Source organism: Nuphar pumila, chromosome 17 (assembly GCF_984573655.1).
Source record: "Nuphar pumila chromosome 17, dmNupPumi1.hap1.1, whole genome shotgun sequence".
Taxonomy (NCBI): Eukaryota; Viridiplantae; Streptophyta; class Magnoliopsida; order Nymphaeales; family Nymphaeaceae; genus Nuphar; species Nuphar pumila.
Window position 1 is genome coordinate 61,894,999 of NC_143265.1, and position 20,200 is coordinate 61,915,198.

Genomic DNA, 20,200 nt, shown 5'->3' on the forward strand with positions numbered 1-20,200 from the left:
GGATACAAAGAGAAAAATGGACATTCAATGGTGAAATATGTGATCATGTTCTCTGGCTAACTTATCTGTGGTGGCAATTCAAGCCCCATGACTAACTGTATTCATCTTAAGCAAATTATCAAAGAAAGTTTAAAACCATAGTGAGAGGTATCCCTTGTAGCTTATATCCCACGCATCATCTCACTTTGCAGAGTATATACATCTTATGTACTTGTGAAGTTCTTTCTTTTCTTTTCTTTTTTGAGTTTATTACATGGAGAAACCAGGCCTGCGAACGGAGACCTGGCTGCGCTGGTCTTAGTCTGCCTTACCTACGGTTGTCGTCCCAGCAGCATAAAATTCCATGGATGAGTCTTATGTAGTTGTCAAGTTATTGCCATTATTTTAAGAGTATTCTTTTTTGGTTTTTTTTCATGTGTGCATTTGATTTCTTTAGATACAAAGCTCCTGTAATTTCACTAGAAGATCCATATTTTGTTACGAAGAGGAGCAAAGAAACGAAAAGAAAAACAATAAAGCCAATTTCACATACGTGGAAAACAAGTCCGTAATCAGTACACCTGCAAATTATATCAATAAAATTACATAGTTATCATATGTAACAAACTCTAATGCTATTCATATCCTTGTTCTCTCTCTATGACTTTTTCAGGCCACCTAATTGCCGGAGTTCCGACTTTCCATTCAGCGGCCGTGGCGAGAAGCCAAGCTATTGACGAGAGCCAAGGCATTGCTAGTGACCTTACTAACATCAGAAACTTTGTTTGCAACAGCAGCTTTGAGCGACAGACTGGCAGCGCTGGTCACGCTCTCGAAGCTGTCGATACATGTCTGCTCGTTGGTGAGCGCCGCGCTCATCCAAGTCTGAATGTTGCTCATCCGCCACCGGAAATTGCCGGTATAGAGGTAGCGGATCTCATCCAGTGACTGCTGCATCTGGGTGATGGCCTGCTTGAAGGTCGTGTCGCAGTCATGGAGTGCCATCTTTGCACGCGAATCGGAAGAAGTGGAAGCAGTACTGATGGAGAGGTTACCGACATAGCTGGAGGCTGCTTGAACTTTAGAGAGGCTTACTGTGATAGCCACCGTAGCAAGCTGGCTAGGACTCTGTTGGACTGAGCCAGCATAGGCTGAGAGTGAGCTGAAGCAGACGGCCGGGTACCGGGTTGCGCTACAACTCTTGCGGATGAACTCAGTAGAAGTACCACCACCAGTCACTCCAGCAGCTGTGGCCTGAGGAAGAACTGAGAGTATGGTTGCCATGGTTAGTGCTTGGATAGAAAGAGAGACCTGAGCCATGGATATTGGTTGAACAAGTTTTCTTTTTCTCTTTGTGAGGATAGGATTTGTGATTGGGGGTGCTATTTATAGGCTTTGGACATAAGTTGGAAGTGCAAATATATTCCTGCTCTTTGAAAAAGTTACATCTTTGTCCATAGGGCATAATAACAAGTCACAAGGGGAATAAAATAATCTTAGTTGTTTTTTGCAGAACAGACAACGAAGTTGGCAGTTAAATTGTTTCAATTGGAAAGCATGGTCCTAGTTTTTCCCAGAAGGAAAGGATAGGTGTGAACAAGATGTGTGTCTTAAGCTTCCCCAAAGAATCATGTTTCAAGCAGACCTGTAGAGTCCTGGGGAACAAGAGTTTTAGTTCAACTTTGTTAGTTAGGTAATGTGTTATTTGCAGTGGGGGCATATTGACTCATAAACCAAACTTACATGAGTTCTAATATTGTGGGTGTTGCCAGTTTATGATTTAGCGTTCAGGGAAACATGCAATTACATAGGGATGCAAATGGGTTGAATCCAGGATGGGGGTTTTGCAATTTTTGTCTTTTTGTTGGATCTGGTTCGATCCAAATTCTCATATAGTTAGCTGTTCTGGATCAGAACCGTTTTCATTCTGTTAAAAGACAAAAAAGAGGAATAGAGTGTTTAACGTGGTTCGGCACTTGGTCTATGTCCATGGGGGGAGAAGAGGATTGCTTGTATTATTGATCAGGTAATGCAATCGTGGGATACAAAGAGGGGGTTTGTATACAGGTATGAGGGACAATAGGTCAGGGCATGAAGGACACTGCAAAGTCTATCAACGTCAACAAGATAAGGATGAGGATCGGTGGTTACAAGGTGAAGTCCTAGTCCAAGAGGAACCTAATGGAGATAGGTTCCTAAAGGGGTTGCGATGGGATAAGGAATCCCATCGCAGTCAGTATGTGCTAATTTTAACACTCCCCCTCAAGTTGGGACTCGATGTTGTTCAGTCCCAACTTGACAATGATATCTTGAAGTTTGTCGTTGCTGACGGCCTTCATGAAGACGTCGGCGAGTTGATCGGTGCTCCTGACATATGTGGTGGATATGATCCCTACTTGAATCTTTTCTCTCACAAAGTGACAATCGACTTCGATGTTCTTAGTCCATTCATGAAAAACTGGGTTAGCTCCAATGTGGATGGCGGTTTGATTATCACACTTTAGTTGGATGGGTTCGTCATTGGAGAAACCCATATCTTCGAGGAGAGCCTTTATCCAGATGAGTTCGCATGATACAGAGGTCATGGCCATGTACTCGACTTCAGCGCTTGACCTGGCGATGACGTTCTGCTTTTTGCTTCTCCATATAATGAGGTTCCCTCCCACAAAGATGCAATACCCGAATGTCGGCCTTCTATCGTTGGAGTCACCTGCCCAATCAGCGTCAGAGTATCCCATGACCTTGGTGTGGTTGTTCCGGTGCATGAGAATTCCTTTGCTGGGAGATGACTTTATATACCGCAAAATCCTGAATGATGGCTAGATGCGGGATCTTGGGGGCATGCATGAACTAGCTAATAAGGTTGACCGCATAGGTGATGTCGGGTCTCATGACGGTAAGGTAGATTGGTCATCCCACTAGTCTTTGAAAGCTCCCGACATCACGAACAACTTCCCCATCGTCTCTGCTAACCTTATGGTTCTAGTTGATGGGTGTGTTGATGGGCTTGGCTCCGAGCATGTTAGTTTCTTGAAGTAAGTCCATGGCGTACTTTCTTTGGCAAAGGAATATCCCTTTATCTGATTGTGCAACTTCTATGTCAAGAAAATAACAGAGTTTTCCAAGATCTTTGATCTCGAACTTATTATGGAGGTGAGCTTGACGGTCACGATTAGCTCTAGATCGTTTCCCGTTATGATGATGTCATCAACATAAACAAGGATGATAATGCTTCTAGTAGTGCGCTTTCTGCTGAACATGGAATACTCGGATGAGCTTTTGCGAAATCCGAATTGTATAAGTGGGTGTATCCCTTTGCAACGAGTCTAGCCTTGTAATGCTCAATGATCCATCGCTGTGGTACTTGATTTTGTAAGTCCATCGGCAACCTAAAGGTTTCTTTCCAGGAGGAAGGGTGACGATAGTCCAGGTCCCATTCTTTTGTAGAGCTTCAAGTTCTTCATCTATGGCAGTTCGCCACACTTCCTGCGTGTTGGACTCATTGAAGGTGGAGGGCTTCGAGTTAGAATAAACACTACATAAATATGAGAGATGCATTGGAGAAATCATCAAAATAAACGTGTCTCTCAATCGTATGATTAGTGGACTTGGAAGCAATATATGTGTAGAAGTCTTGTAACCTAATGGGGCATCTCGTAGTTCTACTTGATATCTGAGGTATGATGCCGCTATCTTTTGAGGCCTCAATGGGTGTCAAAGTGCCTGTAGTGATGGAGGTATCGACATTGGGAGGCTCAAAAGGTGTGTTGTCGGCATGCCTGGTAATAGGAGAGTCGCTGATGTCGATGGTGGGCAGAACAAGTGCAATATTTTGAGATATTTTCCCCCCTGAGGTCCAATGTAGCAGGAAGAGGAGTCTTTGTTTTGGTAATAGGGTTCATCCTAAAAAAACTTGACATCCCGAGAGAGAAAAAGCTTCCTCTTTATAGGGTCATAGAATTTGTATTCCTTTTTGATGGAGGAGTACCCTAAGAATATGCACTTAGTCACTTTTTTTTTTTAAATTTGTCTCTATATTGCTCTTGTAAATGAACAAAGCACTTGAACCCAAACACACGTAGGTGGGACAAGGATAAGCTTTTTTCCCTGATCATCTCCATGGGGATCTGTGAACACCCCAAAATTTTAAAATTTTCAAAATTCTCTTTTTGCCCCTAGCCCCCACCTTCTGAGTAATTGGGTCAATTTCTAATCAACACCTGATTATTTCTTGGGTTCACTTCCTTATTGAAGGTCCGAAGCCCAGTTTCATTTTCTATATTTGACCCAATCTCGGATCCAGATCAGATATACAAATCCAATTTTGAGCCCAAATTTTTTATTTTCAAAAAAATCTAAAATCAATTCTCTGTATTGGCTCAGATATTTTACCCAGATCCAATCTTCATGTTTTCTCAGTTCAAGATCCAAGCTCGATATTTACTCAAAAATCTCGGATCCAGGTCTATTTTGAAAACCCAATTTTTAAAAATCAACTCTGTTATTTCAAAAACCCTTCTTTCGTAAAATCCTCAAAATTCAATACCTTTGTAAATTTTTCAAAAACCTCATCTGGACCCCATCTCTTAAATCCCTCACATTTCCCTCGTATTTTAGGGTTTTTCTTTCAAAATCATAAAAGAAAATTTTTAGAAAATAACTTCACCCTATTTTTGAGAAATCCTTATAAATGAAACCACCTTTTTGAAAATTTTCAAAAAAATGATGAACCACCTTTGAAATTTTTGTAATGGTCTCCCCGTTATAAACCAATGGAGGGGAGACCATCGATCATCTTGCAGCCCCCATCTCATCTCACGATCTCCCATCCATCCTCCATTGAGCACCACCGAGCCTTCTCCTCTCCTTCTTCCTTTTCCCCCCTCTCTCTCGCCTCTTCCCTCTGATTTTTTCTTTTTGATTGAGTGAAGGAGTTCTGCCCTGCAGTAGCATACAGAGAAAGATATCTCACCTCTTAACCCAAGCCAACCCAAGGTAAGAGCCGTCCTCTATCCCTCTTTGTTTTCCTTGGAATTTACTTCTTTCCTCTTCTCTTCTTTAGATTTCTCATAGCATCAGCTTCACGTTCTTGCTCCATTGAGGAATAATATGCAATATTGATCTGCCTATAGCAGCATCAATCTGCATCCTGCAACAAAATGTTGATCTCCTTTGCTCTGGTTATTATCTTCCTTCTTTTCCTTTTGTAATTCATTGTTTTATTTTTGTTGTTTATTACTACATTTACTTACATTTCTTATAGTTGCTTCATTGAACCAATTATTGGTTTCTCTGCTCTACTTAATTTTGGTTACATCGTGTGAATGCTTTTGTTCATCGTGCCTCCTGTTTAGTTTGTTTATGATGCATCGTCATCATCTTCACATCATTTTCATAGCATGATAATCCTCCTACATTTCATCATTCACCTATCAACAGTTCACATCGGATCACCTGCGATTCCAAGTTTGCAAGTGGCCATTGATGTTCCTTTGCTAGATATTAGGCATTAATTGTTCCTTGTTTTAATGGCATCTAAGACATAGCCAATCACCAGCATCATCTAGCATCAAGGCATATTCATTCCACTTATATCCTTTATGCTCTTGGCTCATTTAAATAGCATTCATCGCCTATAGATCATGTGCATTTCCCCTCTACTATATTGCAGATATTAGCCCCAGTTTTTGTTCACATCACTTGTATATGATTCATAGTGTCTAGTTTGGCACCCATCCTCATAGGAGACCGTACATTCCTCATCATCGAGCTCCATTCATTACTCGTGTCATTACCCATCTATGTGCATCTCTGTCATCAACAGCCTCATGATTCCTATTGCTTCAATCACATTCACAGAACCGATTATACACTACGTGTATTTATCTCATTATGTGTTTGTCTTACTATGTAATTCACCACATAGAATAGATTATTCCCTTAGCATTTATTTCTGCCATTTTTCTTTTCTTTTCTCTTTTCACTGTGTGATTCTACAATACCTTGCATCCTGGCTGCTTCTTCATTCATTTGTTATTGCATCTGATCATTCACACCAGCATCATCCAATGTTATTGCATCACCACAGCCTCTGCATCATACTTTTCACTATGGATTAGCTGTATCCCCTGCATATCAATATTTGATTCAGTACCATCAAGTTCATTAGAGCGTTTCACATCCACTTGCATTTCTGCAACCTCTAATCTTTGCATCGCATCTTGGATATTAGCGTACTATTTTGCATCATCCCATCTTCAATTGAGCCATTTGCATCCATTCCCTGTGTCACGTATTCATCTCTTACAATACACCACCCTCAACCAAGAATGCTAAGTGAGCTCATTAAATTTTTGGGCAAGACATATAATGTGTGGCACATTTCTTTGACATTTTTGGAAAGCCATGTTATGCTATTCATGAATGAAACTCAGTGTACTGAGGCACTTGCTGAGTTGTACCGATAGTTGAATGAAGAGGATGTGAGGTGCGGTCTATGGAAGAAAAGATCAATCACTATGGAAACCAGAGTTGGACTTTCATTAGTTCAGCATGGTTACTGGCAACGTGCCCAGAGTCTGTTGTATCAAACCATGAGCAAAGCGACAAAAGGCACCAATAACAACACAATCCCCAAAGTTGAAATGTGCCTTTGGGGAGGAACAATGGATTTTTTGTGTGTGCATGTCAACTAAGCCAGTGGGATATTCTTGTAAACCTTGGCAGAGGGTTAACAACCTTGCAGAAGATGCTGCTTAGCCTGTGTGTGTTAGATATATATTAAATACGTATTAGCACTGTAATTGTTTTAAGTTCTTTTGACTGATGAGGTGTACAAGATCTATCTGTAACACCATGTTGTGAAGGTATTGGTCGTTATACATGGTTCTAGTGTTTGCTGTCGGGTAACAGTGGTAGCAGTAATAATAGCACCTATGCTATGTTTAATGCATCCTTATGAATTGAATGGGTAGAATATCCGTGTATCTCGTGCAACTTTTACCTTCATACTTGTGTATTGTGCCCTTCATGATGGAAATGTGGATGGTGTGGGTGAGGCTGAAACCAATTGGTTGATATTGTGTGAGATACACTGGATAAATGCTGCTGAAATCCATTCTACTGCAAATTGACTTGCTATGGCTGAAGGTGACTTATCGTGCTGCTGTGCTATGATGAATAAATTTGAGAATTCAAACTACTGAGTGAATACACATAGTCACAACTATGGGTGTCAACGGGTTGGGTTTGGTTCATACTCAGGTAGAACCCGACTTGGACCTGATTTTCGGTTATGGTATTGGGTTTGGACTCGGGTATAATTGGGTCAACTATAAGAGAAATCATACCTGACCTGATAAGAACTACATCAAATAGACCTGGACCATACCCAATAAAATAATATTTTTTATCATTTATGCATTGAAAATTTTCAAGTCTTAATCGAAACTCGGGTCAAGCCCTTGAGTTTGGTATTAAATTTCATAAACTATACCAGGATCCATGTATTAATCAAACCTTCAAGTCCAAACCCGATTCTTAATCAGGTCTAATTATTTATCACCATACCTAGAGTCTATAGAGTTTGGCTTGGGTCAGGTCCGGTGTCAACCCATAACCATTGGCATCTTTGAGAGGGATGATGTACTTAATTTTTATTTAATTGTAACTTTTCATCATGTTATATATATATATATATATATATATATATATATATATATATATATATATATATTATTTTTTATAATCTTTTATTTTAAAAATTAATTTATGTTATTTTTAAATAATTTATTTTTAATAAAAATAAAAAGTTCTAAGCTGTCCAAGTTGATTTTAGACCCCAAATGGTGTTTGCCCGAGTCAGAGAGTGGGCCAACTATGCCTTCCACGGCTTCCGGTAGTGATTCGGCTGAGAACAGATAGTAAAAATTTTACTTTGAAAGGGAAGGTGTCAGGGCTTTGTGTTGGTGTTTTACAATATCCTTGTGAAACACCATGTTACCCGATCCGCTCTTATCTAAAGCCTGCTACCATCTTTAAAACCTCATCAATATCATCATCTAAAAGCGAAAGTACTCGGTCCACTGGATGGTGCCATGTGTCCCCACCATCAACAATGACGGTGGTTAGCGAGAGGAAGATGCATTGGGGATCTCCCACTGGCTGATCACTGCCCTCGGATAGTGGGCCCAGCCCCAAGGCATGTGACGCTATTCCACCGTCTCTGAGTACTTTGCTAATTACTTGGCCCCGTGTACTGGATCTGCTCTCATGAAAGCATGTCTTGTAATTCCCTCAGAGAGATTTTCAGCATCTCTCTCTCTCTCTCTCTTTGTTTTGCTTATTACCGACAAGAGGTTGTCATGTTAGGATTGCAGGAACTCTCCTGTGCTTGTGGGAATGTGTCAAAATTAGCATATACCGACTGTGATGGGATTCCTTATCCTATCTCAGCCCCTTTAAGAACCTATCTCCATTAGGTTCCTCTTGGACTAGGACTCTACCTTGTAACCACTGATCCTCATCCTTATCTTGTTGCCATTGATAAACTTTGCAGTGTCCTTCATGCCCTGACCTTTAAACCCCTCTTTGTATCCTACGATTGCATTACCTGATCAATAATACAAGTAGTCCTCTTCTCCTCTTGTGGACGTAGGCCAAGTGCCAAACCACATTAAATGTTGTGTTCCACTTTTTTGTCTTTTAACATGGTATCAAAGTAGGTTCGAACCAGCCCGTGACTGCCCCTGCGTGCGCCTATCACCTCCGTCCATGGCGAAAGAAGAGAGTGATTTGAGTTCCTCCACACACGGCACATCGAGGGTGGTCGTACAGGAGCAGAATCTGACCCTCAAAATTACCACCATTACCCTCAATGGGTCCAACTACATGTCCTAGTCAAAAGCCACAACACTCTTTTTCAGTTAAAAGTCCAAGCTTGGATTCGTTAACGATAAAATCGTTCCCTCAAAACCCAAAGATCCTACCTATGAGGAGTGGGAATCCAGGAACCACCTTGTGATGTCTTGGTTACTGAATTTCATGGACCCAAATATCATGGAGGGATTCTTATTTCTAGACACCGCCAAGGAAATATGGGACTCCCTAAGGGATGTCTATGGTGAGCAAAACGACCTGGCCAGGCTCTACCAGCTTCAGTAGGATATTGCATGCTTGACTAAGGAAGATAAACCATTTCACTTGTACCTTAGCTCTTTGCATGCCATGTGGGATGAAATAAGCCTCTACCGCCCTATTACCAATGACGTGGACATCATCAAATGGCACATTAAAGAAGACAAAGTGTTCATGATCCTCGCGGGCCTTGGACAAGACTATGGCAACTTAAGAAGTCAAATCCTCATGTCCAGAGATCTACCATGCTTTAATGAAGTCTGCTCCACCATCCAACATGAAGAGACTTGCCGTAAGGTTATGGAATCCAAAACTAAACCACGTCTCGAGAACCATGAGAAAGTTGCCTTCTCCAACAACTCTAAGAACACACCTTCCAAAACCCCAACCGAGTTCACGATCGATGAGAATGTGCATTCTCATGTGCGGCCTCGCTGCAGTTATTGCAGGAAGCTTGGCCACTTAAAAGAGAAATGTTGAGACCTTCACGGTCGCCCAGAGCAGCTAAAGGTGCAAAACAAAGGGTCGAAGGTGGGAACTACCATGGATGACCTCATGCAACTCCTTCAACAAATAAATAAATTCAATCTCGCAACGCTACTTGAAGGTCAACCAAAGGAATCTGCAAGTAACATATCCATCCTTAGCTCCAAACTTATCAGTTCTAGGTGGGTCATCGATACCGATGACACCGACCACATGATCTCCAACCTGCCAACAAGGGCCCCGTTAGCATCGCTAATGGAACTCAGATCCCTGTTCAAAGGGTTGGTGAGGTCTCCCTCCTTAACGGGAAAAATCCTTTAGAGGCCCTATATATTCCCTCTTTCCCTACTAGCCTCATGTTAGTCAGCAAGATTACGGAAAGCCATAACTGCATTGCTATTTTCCCTACTAAACTTAACATTGGTGCACTCTATCCCGTTATCGGAGCAAAGGGTCTTAATCTTGGCATTGAATTGGGTTTGAACCATATTTTGAAATTCTTGATAAGTATTGAAGACCTCATCCTTGTGTTTGAGCAGGTATACCCAAGTGGCATGAGATTAGTCGTCAGTAAAAGTAATGAAGTATCTATAGCCAGAATAAGATTCAATGGTTGTTGGTCCCCATACATCAGAGTGTATAAGAGAAAAACATTCATCGCTTTTTGTTTCAGATAAGGAGAACAGGATTCTGGTTTGCTTAGAGTATTGACATGCATTATATGAGTGTTGAGGTGGAGGGATGTCAGGAAATATCCATTTTAGTGACGACTAATCTCATGCCACTTGGGTATACCTGCTCAAACACAAGGATGAGGTCTTCAATACTTATCAAGAATTTCAAAATATGGTTCAAACCCAATTCAATGCCAAGATTAAGACCCTTTGCTCCGATAACGAGATAGAGTGCACCAATGTTAAGTTTACTAAACATCTCACTAATCATGGCATCACCCACCAGACCAACTGTGTCGACACACCCCAACAAAATAGAGTTGCGGAACACAAAAATAGAACCATCCTAAACATTGCCAGAGCCCTCATGTTTCACATGAATATACCTAAACACTTCTGGTTCGATGCCATATCAACTGCATGCTACATATCAAATCGTCTACCCAGCCAGGCCGTCAATTTCATGATCTTGTGATCGTTGCAAATTTTTTCTCTTTCTCTTTTCTTCCTTTTCCTTTTGAGGGGAAAAAAAGAAAGAGAGAAGAGAAACCCTTTGCAAGGTCTCACTTGACCTTTTGAAAAAGATATTTTAAAATTTACTCACCTCCATTTTGAAATTTATGGGAAAATAGGGAGACGGGATTCGCTCATCGCTATGAGGTTCAACCATTCCTGGCGCCTTTACCAGAGGTAATTGAACCAAGGATCGAATTAATGCCTTTTGCTTTGCCTAAATTCATCTAAGTGATTATTCTGAAATCCTAAATGCACATAGAATCAGGCTTGTGCTATGATTTTTGAACTTTGAGGAATGTGTATGCTTTTCTTGGAAATATTTCAGAAATTTGGATTTTTCCAAGTAATTTTGAAAATGGACTTGAAAATATATTTTTGTAGAAATGTCTTTGAAGTTCAGAAAATGATTTTTGAAAGGTTGAATTTTGAAATGGACTCTGCTTTGAAAACTTGCAATTGAGGATTTGGAAATTGGATTCAGAGTTTGAGAATTTTGAAATCTGAAATTTACTGAAAATCAAATTTGAATAGAAAATCAAGATTAAAAATCAATTCTTAGTTTTGAAATTATAATTGAACTCAAAATTTAAACTTGAATTTAGAATTGATATTGAATTTGAACTTTGAATTTGGAATTTGAAATTTGAAATTGAACTTGATATTTAAAATAAATTTTAAACATTTGATTTGGAATTGAATTGAGAATTGAAATAAACTTCATAATTTAAAGTTGAATTTGAAAATAAAAATTTGAAATTTTGAAATTTTGAAGAGAAATAAAGAATTTTGAATTTAGCATTTGAATTTGAAATGGAATTCAAAATTAAAATATGAAATTTAGAAATGTGAAGTTCAGAAATAAGGATTGAAAATTGAAATTTGAAATAAGATTTAAAGCTGAGTGGAATTGAGAAATAAAAGGTGAATCTGCATTTGTAAAAGGGAGTTGAAAAATGATTTTTTGAATAAAATAAAAAATAGTATTTTTGAAAATTTATTTCAAAATCCCTTGGAATTTTGAAAATGGCTTAGAATAATTTGAAAAGATGGCAAATAATGATGCAAAATGATGAATGTATTGAAAGAATTTGATTAAAATTGGAATTTTAAAAACAAATTTTATTCTTTAATAGAATTGAAATGAGATAAAATTTTAATATATTCATGACTATGGTCACAAATATATTTTAATTTAATCTTCATTTAAATTCCAAGAAAGAACAAAATTAAATTTTTTGCTTTTATAGAATTTAAGGCAAGATTAAATTTCAATATATTCATGACTATAACCACTAATATATCTTGATTTAATCTTTACTTTAATCCTGATAAAAGAAGAAAATGCATTTTTGAAAATATGATGTTTTTCAGAAAAGACCTAAAGTGTAGGTCAAATTTTATTTCATAAAAGATAAAAATCCTAAGTATTGTTCACATTTTGACTATGGTCATAAATGTGAATAATTTACTTAGGGTTATTTACCTCTTATTAGAACGATGCGCGTTCCATTCATGTTTCACCATTGTGCTTTTTGAAGAATAAAATAAAAGGAAATGCCACAAGCAATTATGAGAATTTAAAATACAACTATATGCTCATACATTCTATTTTAAACAGAAAAGTAGAAATTCTCATTAGTATGAAATTATTATAATTGAAATTAAATATTGAAATTCCTAATCTAAGAAAAGAAATCAGGATCTCCCATGTTTTCCTGCAAACACAAGATAACACAAGGCAAAAAGAAATGCAAAATATAGAAAAGAAATTGAAAATACCATGTTAAAGCTAATATGCATATGGTTATGCCTAAACTATAATGGAAATGTGTATGTTAATGAAGATGCAATGCCTAAGGCATGAATGAAATGAAAGTGCAGTAGGATCGAGGCAACGAGCACTAGAGGGGGGTGAATAGTGCTTTTAAAAATTGTCTGCGGAATATTGATGGATTTTGTAATTTGAAAAGCAAACACACAAAGAACACATAATTTATCCTGGTTCGCTCTTTCCCGACCTACATCCAGTCCCCAAGCAAAACCCGCTTGAGATTTCCACTATCAACCTTGTGTAACTACAAGATCATACAGACCAAATTCGGTTCCACTTTCAGTAACACACCTACTGAAAGCAAACAACTCCTTTAAACCAAGGAGTTCTTTCTTTTACAGAAAATAAGTAACAACTTATAATACAACCTATGAGTCCTTCTTTTGAATGCAAATGAGATGCAATTGGCTTTTGAGGTTGTTGAAATGCTCTACTCACGAATTCACTATTTCTCAAAAGAATTTGAGTGAAAAACTGAAGTGAAAATATCAAGTGAGTGAGAAAATGAATATGAGTGAAAAACAAAGAGTAATTGATTCAAATTGATTGAATTGAAGTGCTTTTGAGTGTAAAATATACTCATATTTATAGTTGAAAGTTTTCATACGTTGAGGGTATGAAAGGGTGTCAAAACAGTCCATTTTGAACGATCAAAACGTTTGAAAAATGAAAAGACACGCCTTTTTGAAGTTTCAGGAAAAATGACAAAATTAGTCGACTGAAACAGTAGTTAGTCGACTAATAATTAGTTATTAGTAGACTGACAGTTATCGTCGGTCGACTGATCTGTTTATCGAGCCGTTTGAAAATCTAAACTTTTGAAACTTAGTTGACTAGAGATAAAATTAGTCGACTGATAATATCATCAGTAAACTGAAAAACCTTTCAGTCGACTGCTGCTAAAATCTTCTGAAAAACATACATTCTGTCCGGTCGACTGATAAAAGCATTAGTCGACTGCTGCTAAATTTCCAGAAAACACATGTTCTGTCCAGTCGACTGATAAAGTCATTAGTCGACTGCTGCTAAATGTTCCAGAAAACAGACATTCTGTCCAGTCGACTGATAAAACATTCGGTCGACTAATTTGACAAAAATGACTTTTTAAAAAATATGGCGCGAAAGGATTAGTCGACTGGTGAGTCTGTTAGTCGACTAATAAACATGAAAATTTAAGAAAAGAGTTTTCTAAAAAGATTTTCATGAAGGGTTCTTTTAGAAAAGATTTTCTAAAGACTTTTTAGGTAAAATGCAACCTAAATATGCATTCTAAGTAAGGCTCTTACAAGAATCTAAGATTTTTAATGAATATAACATTTGCACACTAGTCTTCAAAGATTCTTCATCGAATTCTTCAATTTTTTCATTGCCTTAGCTGAAATGTAGTTGATTTCACTTGCTCATCATCAAAACCTTGTACTTGAAGTATCATGTACGGCTTCAGTGTCGTAACAATCTCCCCCTTTTTGATGATGACAAACTTAATCAAAGATGAAGCATTTAGATGCATAGATAAAGATTTTACTCTCCTTATCAATATGCTGCAAAACATTAAAAGTTAGTACATTCAAAACATATATATCACATATTGATTGGATTGCATTTCCATCATTACTTCATGCATTTTTTAAAACTTTGTCATAAACGCAATTTTCAATGCTTTCACATGATGTAATTTTTATGTCATAATGCAATATGCAATTTCTATCTTTTTCTCTTAATTTCTCATTTCTCATTTCTCATGCAAGGTCTATCTTTTCTATCTTTTTCTCCCCCTTTGTCATAATAAAAAAGAGTAAGGGCAGAAATAGCATAAGCAAAATGTAAATACAAGTTTAAAATATTACAACCCATAAAGTATTAAAGTTCAATAAAGACAGAAAATAAAGATCAGAAAAGTGAGTTGAGCAAGTCCTTGATTGCAGTAACATCTTTCTTAATCGAAGAAAGTTGTTGAGTCACATCTTCACGAAAAGTGCGTTGATGCAGCTCCAAAGCTTCCAGTCGCTGCAAAACTTCATCATTGTCTTGACTTATAGAAAATTTCTTTCGTTTTGCTTGAGATGAAGGTGTCGCAGAATATGGTGATGGTTCAGAAATTGATGGTTTAGTTTGATCAATGTTTAAAGGAGGCAGATATTTGATTTTCATTCATTTAAAAATAGTTTGATCAAAGAACTCCTTTTGCTCAATATATTTTTTATTAGTTAAGGGAACTTTGAAATGTCTGAAAATACGAGTTAGAAGACATCCATAAGGAAGAAAAGGTTTTTGTTTCCACAAATTAGTAAAATACACATTGGCCCAATTTACAAAAATATTTCCAAATAAAACATAAAGAGCCGTAGAAAGATCTGTGGAATAATAATCAAAAGAACCAGTTTTAGGTAGAACATTGTGGGCAAGGATTCGTCCAGCAATGCGTGCACGAGTTTGAAGATTAGTATTTTTGAAAGGAGGACAATGAGTTGCACCAGGAAGAAGAATTTGTTCAAAAATTCTTTCATCATTTAGTTCAACATTATTGAAAAGAGTGTCTGAAGGTGAAATTTCTAGGATTTCTCCAAGTAGTTTAGAATCAAACTCAATTTCAACATCACGAACAAGAGTGGAAAGAACTCCAGTTTCATGATCAATTTGTAAATTCGTGTAAAACAAGTGAATTAGAAAAGGATAATGAAGGGTGTCTGCACAGGCATCAAAAAGATGTGAAATTTCTGGAAATAATTCTCTTATTTTGTAACGAGAAAACAGGTGAAACAGTACATTTCGGCCTGGTAAAATAGGTAGTGCAGAAATCGATCCAAAAGTATCATATAAAAGAGGATTTCGGAGTAATCTGAGAGAAAATCCATGTCTTGAAGAAGGTGTAAGAGGAGGAGAACCTAAACCTTTTACAGATGCAGTCTTCGAACTAGGCATGGTTAAAACAGATTCACCAAAAAAAATTAGTTGCAGAGAATGATGTCGGCTTCCAAATGACGTCCGGCGGAAGGAAGATGTTGTCCGGCGTTGTGAAGGAGAACCAATGCAACAGAAACAGTGAATAGATGAGGAGGAGTCTGTAAACACCTCAAATTTTTACTCACCTTCTTGACATTTCCACCAATCATCACATTTCGGTTCTCTGGAACCAATGAAGGGCAAAATGGTCATTTTCCAAGATTGAACCTTGCAGAAAGTCCTAAATTCCATTCTCGAGTCTCAAAACTTCTCTATTTAAACTCAGAGACATATTCAAGCTGCAAATTTTCAAAATCTTGCTTAACCAAAAGTCAGAATTTTCAAATTCAAGTTCAGAATGGCAACTTTGTAGGACATGTCTTTTGCATAGCATTGCACAAGCATTTCATATCATGTCACTGCACAGCATGTCATTTTGAGATCCAGAACTCCTGATTTTCAAAAATGTCAATCCAGATTCGAGTTTTAAATATTTCAAAGATAATTTTAAAACCCTGGGTTTTCAAAATTATCAATTCTTCCCATTTTACCCCCAGGACCCCGAATTATGAAAAAGTTTTCTCAAGAAAACAATCTGGATAATTTTCAATAAATTTCAACTCAGATTTTGCCTTTTGTCAGCTATTTCAACTATCATTCTTTTATAAAATCGCCCTACAGGGGCCAACTATTTCCAAAAATTTCTGTTTTACCAATTAGTCCAGATTTTAGAAAAAATCCAAAAAGATGTTTTGTTGTTTTATCCTTATTTCAATAAAGAAGCAATGTGGGACCCACATTGAGGTGGTGTCACACAGGCTTTTCTTTTGAAAAATTTGAATTTTGAAAAAACCCAAAAATATAGGAGCCTTGTCCCCTGGATTGGTTCCACTTGTCTTTTCTCTCTCCTCCCATTTATTTGCCAAGTGTCAGTGTGGGGCTACCTTGAGAAGCCGCCACATGTCAGGGTCCACCATCTTTACCCTGCGCCATGTGTCATTCCAAAGACCACTCTGAGACGCCAAGTGTCATAGGTTGTCCTGTCCAGAAAAAGTGGAGCTTGTCTCCTCTGAGGTGGCGCCACTTGAAGTGTGTCTCCTGCAGAGGACACATGTCAATCTCTCATTTCCTCAGAAAAAGCAAATGCCATGTGTCATTCTCTGCTTCTTTCAGAAAAAGCAGGATGACTCATGTCTTTCACCTACTTTTCTCAGAAAAGTAGATGACACATGTCATGTCTAGCTTCCTTCAGAAAAAGTAGAGGACACGTGTCACTCTTGGCTTCCTTCAGAAAAGCAACCATTCAAAAATTATCAGACAAGAGCTAGGTGGCGAAAATCTTGGAGTTCTACCTTTTTCTACTTTGAATATGAGGGCGTCACATGTTCCTTGCTTTCCCTTCAGCCACATGGCATCGTAGGAGCCACTTTGAGGAAATGCCACATGTCCATCCTTCATTCCTCCAGGGCCAACCTCCATTTGAAATTCAAATTCTCCTCTGAGGTGGCGCCATTTGAGAAGGCTTCTCCAGACAACTGACACTTGTCTGCCACATGTCCAAACCTCCCTGCATCAGAAAAAGTAGAAAAAACACCCTCTGAGGTGGCGCATTCTGCTTCTCCCATTCCTGTTCTCCTGCCACATGGCATTGTAGGAGCCACTCTAAGGAACTGCCACATGTCAGCCTCTCCTTTCCTGCAGAAAAGTAGAATTTGAATTCCTCTGAGGTGGCACAGTCAGCTTCCTCCACTCCTGTCCTTCTGACACATGTCAAACACCTCCAGAGATGGCGCCACATGGCATGCTCCTATTGTTTCCAGCTTTACACCTCAAATCACCTTTTGAGGTGGCGCCAATCCAGAACCCCACTTGGCTTCCTTTCTTTTATTTATTTTATTTTTTTTAATAAAAATAGCCCCATGAGGTGGCGCCACCTGAGGGCTCCCTACAAAAGGCAAATTTGAATTTCAAACCCCAGGTAGCACCCTCTGAGGTGGCGCCATCTGGGAGCTTCCTGTAGAGAAAATCAAGCAAACCAAATTTTAAAAAATTTCAAATCCTGCTGAGGTGTCTCACCCACAAATTTCCTATTTTATTTTCTCAAAAAAATCAAAATAGCCCCCCCCCCCTGAGATGGCGCCATATGGAGGGCTCAGATTGAGCCTGTTTGAAATTCAAATTTTTCCAAAAAATCTATAAAAACAAGGCTCCACGCCCAGCATAGAGAGACCATTTTTTTTGAGGAGCTTCTTTTTGGACTTGAAAATTCGACCTAGCCTTCTTGAGAACCCGATTTTGAACTTTGGAATGCGCCCTTGGGCTCAGTGAAGAAGGTGCAGTGGATCGATCTTGGTGAATTATTTGAAGCCCGGAGCGAAGGAAGAACAAAGCTCGTGATAGCCGTCCCTTTCAAGAGCTTCCACGCTGCGTAACGAAGCAAGGTGCACCTCTTTTCCTCTTGATTCGATTTCATAATTCGATTCGGGAGTCGTTTGAAGAAAGAGCTCATCCGAGAGATGGATTGAGTTATTCTCATAAAATGACACATATAAAAATACATGATTATGATTTCTTGATGATTTTTAGCATTCATGCATTTAGCTAGATTTAATTTGCATTTTATTTCATTTATTTAGCATGTTTCATGAATTAATTAAGATTAATTTAGCATTTATTTCAATTCTGCTCATTTTCAGTAGTTCTCTGTTTTTGTCAGTCAGTCCACACGTCATTTCATGCATTTATTTTTTATTAAAAATTCCAAAAAATCATGGAATGCGCCCTTAGGTGTCCCTCGAATTATGCCAAAAATTCGAAAGCATTGGAATTCGTTTACTGTGGTAAACGTTCAAAAAGGTAAGGTGGGTTTTACTACTCGGGATGCATTTTAAAATGTCTTTTCCAACTTGTAAAATCGAGATCTCCCTCATGAGAGATCCGATTTTCGATACAAAAGATGTCCTAAACTTGGGAAAATGTCTAGTTTTTAACAGGATTTTCTCAGATTTTTCTGATTTTTTTTATTATCTGACAAAAATCCAAGAGTTCGGGACACATGTCAGAGCCTGATTTGGGCCTCTGAGATTTTGGATCAACTTAGGGCTATGGGTTCTCTTTGTGTGTTGCTCCAAACCCAAAACTGTAAAAAGTGAAAGTTATGTACGAAGTGTCCTCTGTTTGCATCGTTAAGCCTGTGATTTTTAGAATAGTTGTGATACCTGTTTCGGATTTTTATTGTCAGTCCTCTGTTTGGTCACATTTGTCTGTTCTGTCAATTTGGGAATGAAAAGTTATATTTTTATCTGTGTTTCTGTTGATCAAACGCCAAAGTCATGAACATAAAAGTTGTCCATGTAGGTGTCATGAGTATTTCTGTTAGATATCAGAAATTTTCATGTCTGTTTTTATTTTTTTGGTATTTTATATCAGATTAGGTCGATTTTACCTTCATCAGAACCAAATCCCTGTTACCGAACTCACCATGGCTCAAATCTCAAAGCTGTAAAAACCAAAAATGTTCCATTTCGGGTCCTTTAACAGTCTGCAAAATATCAGAAGTTTTCATAGTGTAAATCGTGCATTATCATATTAAGCATTGCATTTGGTTCGGGTCCATAGGCAAAATCCATCCTTTTTAGGATTTTCTTTAAATTTTAGCATGCAAATCATATCATTTCATGAATTTCAGCATTCTAGGATGTTTATCAGAGTAGGTAGATGCTTCATACCAAATTTGATGTAATTTGGAATTCATTTGAGACTCGGTTTAGCCATATCATCAAAACAGGGCCCCGCGGGACCCGGATCCAAGCGAAAACAAGCGAAATTCGTTATTTTGGATAAACTGCGAAATGTAAAATTCTGATTTTACAGTCCTAATGTGTTTATCAGCATGTCATTATGACTCATACTGCATTTCATCATCATTTGATTCAATTTGAATTTCGAAATCTCAATTTTACCAAGTTTTCCTTAAAAAAAACCCTGATTTTAAAGGTATAACTTTAATATTAGGGGTATTTTGGTCATTTTGACCCCAATTCCGAATTTCAAACTATTTTCTACTAAATTTCTTGCATTTTAATCATTTCAAATATCAAGGAAGCATGAGAATAGAGTTTATATCCAATTAAATCCAATAATTTCATAATATTATTGGAAAATCTTGGAAAAAACCCACATATTTGAGCTAACCTTATTTCAAGTTTGGCAGGGACATTCAAAAGAAGGAGCGGAAGTCTGCAATTTCTACTTATTTCATTTATTTAGTGATGTAATAATGTAAATTTTGGAATAAGAAATTTAATTTCCTGCTTAGACTAGGATGCATATCATATAGTTTGAATTCATGCAATATCCTGTTTATATGATTCATGCATTTTGTTTCAAAAGCACTATGGATGTACATGAATGGCACATGCACCAACTCTTAGGGAGTTGATGAAATCGGTGGAATCCATATTTACTGCCCTAGTCGGAATATGGACGAGACCCAGATCCATCATCTTTCTACTAGTCACATTAAGCCTACACTCTTAGGCTATCTTAAAATGCACATCATATTTCCAATGTTTTCAAAGTATTGTGCATTAAATCAATTAAACTCTGAACATATTCATGGCCACAATCAGAATAT

At 37.9% G+C, this 20,200-nt stretch overlaps 1 pseudogene; it reads right to left on the bottom strand.

The window, feature by feature from the left end:
- Positions 1-684: 684 nt before the first annotated feature.
- LOC149812031 (21 kDa protein pseudogene) lies at positions 685-1,263 on the bottom strand (annotated as a pseudogene).
- Positions 1,264-20,200: the final 18,937 nt, after the last annotated feature.